Source organism: Gobius niger (assembly GCF_951799975.1).
Source record: "Gobius niger genome assembly, chromosome: 21".
Lineage (NCBI taxonomy): Eukaryota > Metazoa > Chordata > Actinopteri > Gobiiformes > Gobiidae > Gobius > Gobius niger.
In genome coordinates, this window is record NC_136872.1 from 17,668,677 (window position 1) to 17,674,676 (window position 6,000).

Consider the following 6,000-nt stretch of genomic DNA (forward strand, 5'->3'; position numbering starts at 1 on the left):
TAGAGTTTCTGGTAGGTTTGTAATGCTGACAGACACTCTAACCAGAGAACCTACGGAACAATTGATCCTGGAAGGTTCTAGAGGTCACCGAGATCGAAAGTAAAGGTGACCACATATTCAGCCACTGGGTCACAAAAACGTACACATCTATATCAGTTTGTTTGTGTTTTGCATAATCAGTTGCATAATGCACCTTAAATGAACCATTTTCCCATACAAGATAAGTTCTTACCTGAGCTTAGATGAGTTGATGTGTACCTGGCGTATTTAAATAGGGACAACGTGGAAGAGCTTAGTCGCTACTAACTTCACCCCCTTTGACCAAATAGAGGAGAGGAGGAAAGGCTAAATGCTAACAACATCTTTGGTCTTTTTGCATGACTGAGCGCACATGTAAAGACCAGACAGGTACACATCAACTCGTCTAAGCTCAGGTAAGAACATATCTCAGTATGGAAAAATGGTGGCCTGTTCTTGTAAATGCAGCTCTGTCTCACAATAAAATTTTAGTTTTTGATGTATGAATTGAGTGGAATAAGTAAACTTGTAGTAAAAAGCCTGAGGGCCACCCTTTATCTTACCATTTCTGATACACATATATCACTGCTATGACTATTGGCACTTCATCCAGAACATGCAAAGATACTAGTAATAATCATAATGCAGTGCAGTGGTGCTCAACTGGTCGGGAGTCCCAAATTTCCATTGTTGAATCATTTTCAGTGGGTTGCAGTTTCTTTCATTATTTTAACCTCTTATCCCCCACTTTAAAGGAGATTTTCTCGATTTCGGCTTTACCCAAATCTAAAAACTTCTTACAGCCTATAGGCCAGAATAACAACAAAACTGATCCTTGTTGTGTTTCCATGTGTTGTCAAGTTTTTGACGCTTTTTCATCTTCGTTTATGTCTCGTTTTCAGCATATTTTGACAGTTTATTTAGCTTATAGATTTTGGATATTGCCCCGATACCTGGAGAAAATGTGCTTGGTTCAGGTGGGGGTTAAGAGGTCAAACACTAAGATCCCAGCTTGTCATCAAAAGGTGACAGTGGCTCCAGTTGAGAACCACTGTGTTGTCTATGCCTGTTTACTGAAGCCTTCACTGGCCACAACCGTTTAGTCGCCACTGTTGAAATAAACACACTACTCCAGCTCTACGTCTAGAGTAGTATTGTCAGATCAAAGTCAGAACATTTTTCAGGGAGGGAACAACACTTGAACTTGGTTAGGGTTGTGTAGAAACTCACTCCATTGTGTCTGTTTGGGGGTTGGTGGAGAAGTCTGTCTGAATCGGTTGAAGGTGGCCACAGGCTAAAAAGAAAAGACTGCTATGATGAATTCCTCATCTTATTAGACATTTTGTCTGGGGGGAAAACTCCAGACAAGAGAAGCAGAATAGAATAGATAGAATGTAGAACAAAGCCTGCAAGGAAATTATAGAGTTTTCCTTTGCAGTGATAAAGACATAAGCTCCATGAGGTGCCGTCACTGGTTGGTCTAGTGCACCTGTACATCCATTCACGCTGTTCTGTGTCAAATAGTTGTTATTTATCATATTGTTTTGTATTGTAATCTACTTTATGTATGCCCATCCCTTTTGAGGCCATGTAAGCACTTCCTATGTCCACCAGGGGGCTGTATCAGTCCATAATTTTTTACATGTTTGCCCTCAAAACATTGGGGCTTATTTGGAATCATGACAGGCAGGGCAAACCTGTCTTGAGAGCTCTAATTCTCCATTTCCTGGGAGCTTTTTCCCCCTCTTAAGTTAATTCCACCGCCCAGATGCTAAAAGCGTCTGCAGTGGCATCTGTGGCTCCCGGTGTAGATTACACAGGCTTTGGCTGTATCTGTTAGAATGCTGGCCTGTGGTATCTAAGCTGGACGTGTTGAGTGCTTGGTGACTGACAGCGAGGAAGAAGATCTGCTCTAACACTCGGGGAATAGTTGTCATTCATTGTGGTGAGGAGGTGGAATTTGCCTGTAGAGAATAAGCAGACAGGGCCTTTTATTCTAAACTTCTCTGACCATTTTGGCACAATATTTGCAAAACTAGCTGTCAGAACAAGTCTTTACAAGTACAATTTCTTCCTGTTCCTCTGGGTTGGCAGATTCAGTCCTGTCTATGTTCCTTTCTCAGTCAGCTTAGGGGCTTATTATTAAAGGACCTATACCTGATTTCTTTTCTAGTTATGGAATGAAATTTGTTTTGTCTTCATCAAGTATATTGTAAGCTGAGACATGTGTGGGGAAAACACTGTAGATCTAATTATAAAGCATTTGTATCAATTTCATGAACTTGGAGGTGAGTTTTCCAGCATTCTTGTGAAAGTGACCCTGAAAAGTGACCCTGCAAGTCGTGAAATGTGCCTATAAACATGTCCCTGTTAAGAATTGGGATGCTACAAATGTTAGGAAGATTAGGGATGAGTTTGTATCCCCAACATTTCAATTTAGTGGCTTCCACTTTCATTGTTTGAAATGAAAAAAATAAATAAAATCAGGTATAGGGCCTTTCACTTTTATAGTAAAATAATATCTGAATAAGGATTCTAAAGCTTCATGAACAACCCAATAAGACGAGACGCCAATGTTTCACATAAGGGGAAATGCTTTTTCATAAAGGTTGATATACTTTTATTAAGCTAATTCTAATTATGTGTTTGTGTTGGTGTTTTGACTGAAGCACAATCCTCTGCGTCATTTATATTTAGGCAGAGAACCACAGTGTATATTTGCTCCAATAAAAAAGAAAGAAAAAAATGACTCTTAAAAGAGGAATTGATAAAAAGTCTATTAAAGCTTTAGTGTGTGATAATAGTTTATCTGTGGATTGTGCTTGTCCTGGAGTTAGTAGTAGCCACTGACGCAGCAAAGTCATGCTTGAGTAATATGGGGGAGCACCACAAACTCACTGCCAGGGAGAAAAAAATGCTGCAAAACCCCAGCAGTAGAGAGCATCATTAAATTAGATGTGGTTCAGGTTTCATGCACACTGGTTATAAAAAGATGTGTCTACAAAATAGAAATGAAAAACACTCCTAGGCCAATCAGAGTCTGGATGAAGGAGGAAGAAGACCGCCTGAAAAATGTAGATATTCTTTTGTTAAGACCTAAAAAAGAAAAAAAGAAAAAGGCAGCTGCATTTCTACAGCAAAAGTACTACATGCTACTAGTGGCTTGTAAAAGTACAAGGGGAAATGGTACAAAATCAGGAGAGGAGAAAACAGTTGTTTCCAAAAAGTAAAAGTTGTGGGGGGGGAAAAAAGGTAGAGATCAACTTACGATTCGCCGATTCTCAAAAAAGTGGCTTCAAAAACTACACAGAAAAAACAAAAAAAAGATCAAATTAGAAGTTTGATAATGGCAAGACTCGCTGAAAAGAGGTAGAAAATGGTTAAAAAAATGTACTAGCTCTTTCATTTCAAAGACCAGATGAGATATGGGTGAATATACATAAGAGGGTGGTTTTGTTGTCTCTGTGGTATTGGACTCACATTACACATAAAGCCACAGAGATGTTACTATTAAAAGTCAGGTCCAAAACTCCAGGGAGCTGCAGCTTAAACAGGCTTATTCAGAAGGACACTGGGACAGGTACAACTGCAGCAGGGGTTCAAAAGGTTTATTCAAATTGCATCTAAACTCAGCACTGCAGATATATAGGATGTAAAAAAAATATACAACATAATGTTTGGAATTACCCAATGCAAAGAAAAACGATTCATGCTTCAGTTCAGGGATAAAAAGAAACAATCAAAATGACATCACCCTCCATCTGCACCAAGTAAAAATAAAAATACGTTTCATGTGACTCATAGTTGTCAAGGCGTCGTGTTAAACGTGCAAAAACCTAAAAGATGTCAGAAAAAAGCGTTAAAAATGATGTTAAAAAACGTAGGCTGCGACGTGTGCAAAGAAACATCTAGAACAAGAGGCTCCATGTTTTTCGCCCTGCAAAATAATGCTAGCATAAAAAGACTTCACAGTGATGGAAAATTCCGAAAATATACAGACACACAACTAAAAAAGGAAAAAAAAACAAGCCAAAAATGTTTAAAAATCGACACTGGGAAGCTCACATTTGCTAGCACAAAATGAACGCAACAAAAGCAACAGTCAAGAAGAGTAGCTACCAGCCAAGAGGAGAAAAAAAAGCATAAAAATGTAAACAAAAATGCTCCAAAGAGACTCAAAGTCTGGAAAAATTAAAAATAGTGGGAAAAAATCTCGTTGGAAAAATACTCACCAGGAGCTAAGATTAAAAATGGGCAAATTTCAGCGGTGTTTTACTAGCATGAGAAAAGGTCCGCATGGAGTTTAGGAGCTGATCGTATCACCTTGAGCAGTAGGCACAAAATGGCGGCGGCGCAGACACACAGGAAAATGGACCCGCCCACGACTGGATCCTCTCGTTCTCATTGGACAGTGAGGTAGAGAATGGTGATCACGGATTGGTCGAAGACGATGTCCAATAATCGATCTCCACAGTCCCGCCTCGTCTCCGGTCCGGAAGTAAAATTCCCCATCCTTTGAGACCGTATTGATTTCGAATAAAGTCTTTAACTCCGTAACTACGTCAGCTTGGGCTGAATCCAGCTATGTGGCTATAAAGCGACCTCAAAGTCAGATGCAGGTGAAAATAGCACGTATGAGATCGATCTAGTTTATGAAAAAATACAGTTTAACTGCGAGCCTTCGTACTAGAACTACATTACCCAGAATGCTCGGTAGTCACATGACCTACTACGAGGCTTTTGATTGGTGGAGCTTCACGTTCCCACATGTGTTTATTTATTGTAATGTAGACAACATATTATAAAGAATTTATTAAAACATAATGAAGAATAATAGAAGTGACGACAGAGACAAACGTATAAAGGTAAAAGAAACAACAACATGTAAATAAACTATCATTTATTTACATTATAATAATAAGCATCATCATATCAATCATTATAATAATAAAGACAAAGACTGTGACAAAAGCAAGGGTTTCATTCCTTCAAATCAGCGAGAGAATCAAGACAACCTGCAATGATTCCATCAGAAAGTGAGACAAACAGAATTTGCTCATTGAAAACAGGCCCAAAGCAAAACAACAAGCACTTCAGCAACTGAGGGTAAAATGGAAAAAAAAAAAAAAAAAATCCATGGCAAGTCTCCCCATAGAGTAAACCAGGCAGGAGAAGACCAAAAACTGAATCAACAATGATCTGAACAATTGTATTAACATTTAAATAAGATAAATTGGAATGGCAAAATTATTGATTCATTAGACAATCTTTTAAGAGCAATGGATGTCCAATGTCACGAAAGTAAAGTTTGCGGACCTCAAGCTGATTTAGCTGGGGGCCCCTGGTGTAGATTGTGTGGTAAATTCAATGAAACCATTGTTGTAACTGGAAGATTACAGCAAATAGGCCTGACATAGTGCTGAAGAATGAGAACGAATAAACCTGCCTCCTCATAGACATGGCTGTGCCTCTTCACATCAACACCTCTGTCAAAACTTCAGAGAAGATCAACAAATATACAGATCTTGAAATCAAGGCTGAGAGAATGTGGGAATTTAAAACATCAACTATTCCAGTGAATGTTAGAGCCCTTGGAACCACCAAGAAGGGAATGAATAACTGAATAACTAAATACATAAATAAATAAATATAAAGAACAAACACCAGGCAACATCAACATTCATGAAGTCCAAAAAACAACCCTCCCTGGCACAGCACAAATCCTCAGGAGGGCTCTGTTAATGAACTTTGCAATATCCTAAAGTCCACGGAGAGGACGCTGGAAGATTAAAGACTAGAATACTAGTTTATTATTATTATTATGATAATAATTTAATGCACATTTCGATATCTATAGACATGTAATATTTGGCATGATTGTCAACATTTAGACAGGACTTTCATGATCACTATTATCTTGATTCTAGCAAAATTTTATATCCATAACATTTAGCTTTAAATATTCATTGATTGATTGATTGA

General features: G+C 38.4%; 1 protein-coding gene and 1 long non-coding RNA gene across 3 annotated transcripts in view; both read right to left on the reverse strand.

Annotated features, from left to right (window-relative positions):
* ndrg2 (NDRG family member 2) overlaps positions 1-1,237 on the reverse strand; it is a 100,497-nt gene extending 99,260 nt beyond the window's left edge. For both annotated transcript variants that reach the window (XM_079579959.1, XM_079579958.1), the window contains exon 1: positions 1,233-1,237. The gene's annotated coding sequence lies outside the window, so the exon portion shown is untranslated. The remainder of the gene's footprint in view (positions 1-1,232) is intronic.
* Positions 1,238-1,244: 7 nt separating this feature from the next.
* LOC306980567 lies at positions 1,245-4,374 on the reverse strand. Its single transcript, XR_013794028.1, has 3 exons — positions 4,251-4,374; positions 3,287-3,320; positions 1,245-1,312 (listed from the first exon to the last, which is right to left on the reverse strand). It is a non-coding gene; the product is annotated as an uncharacterized lncRNA (long non-coding RNA).
* Positions 4,375-6,000: the final 1,626 nt, after the last annotated feature.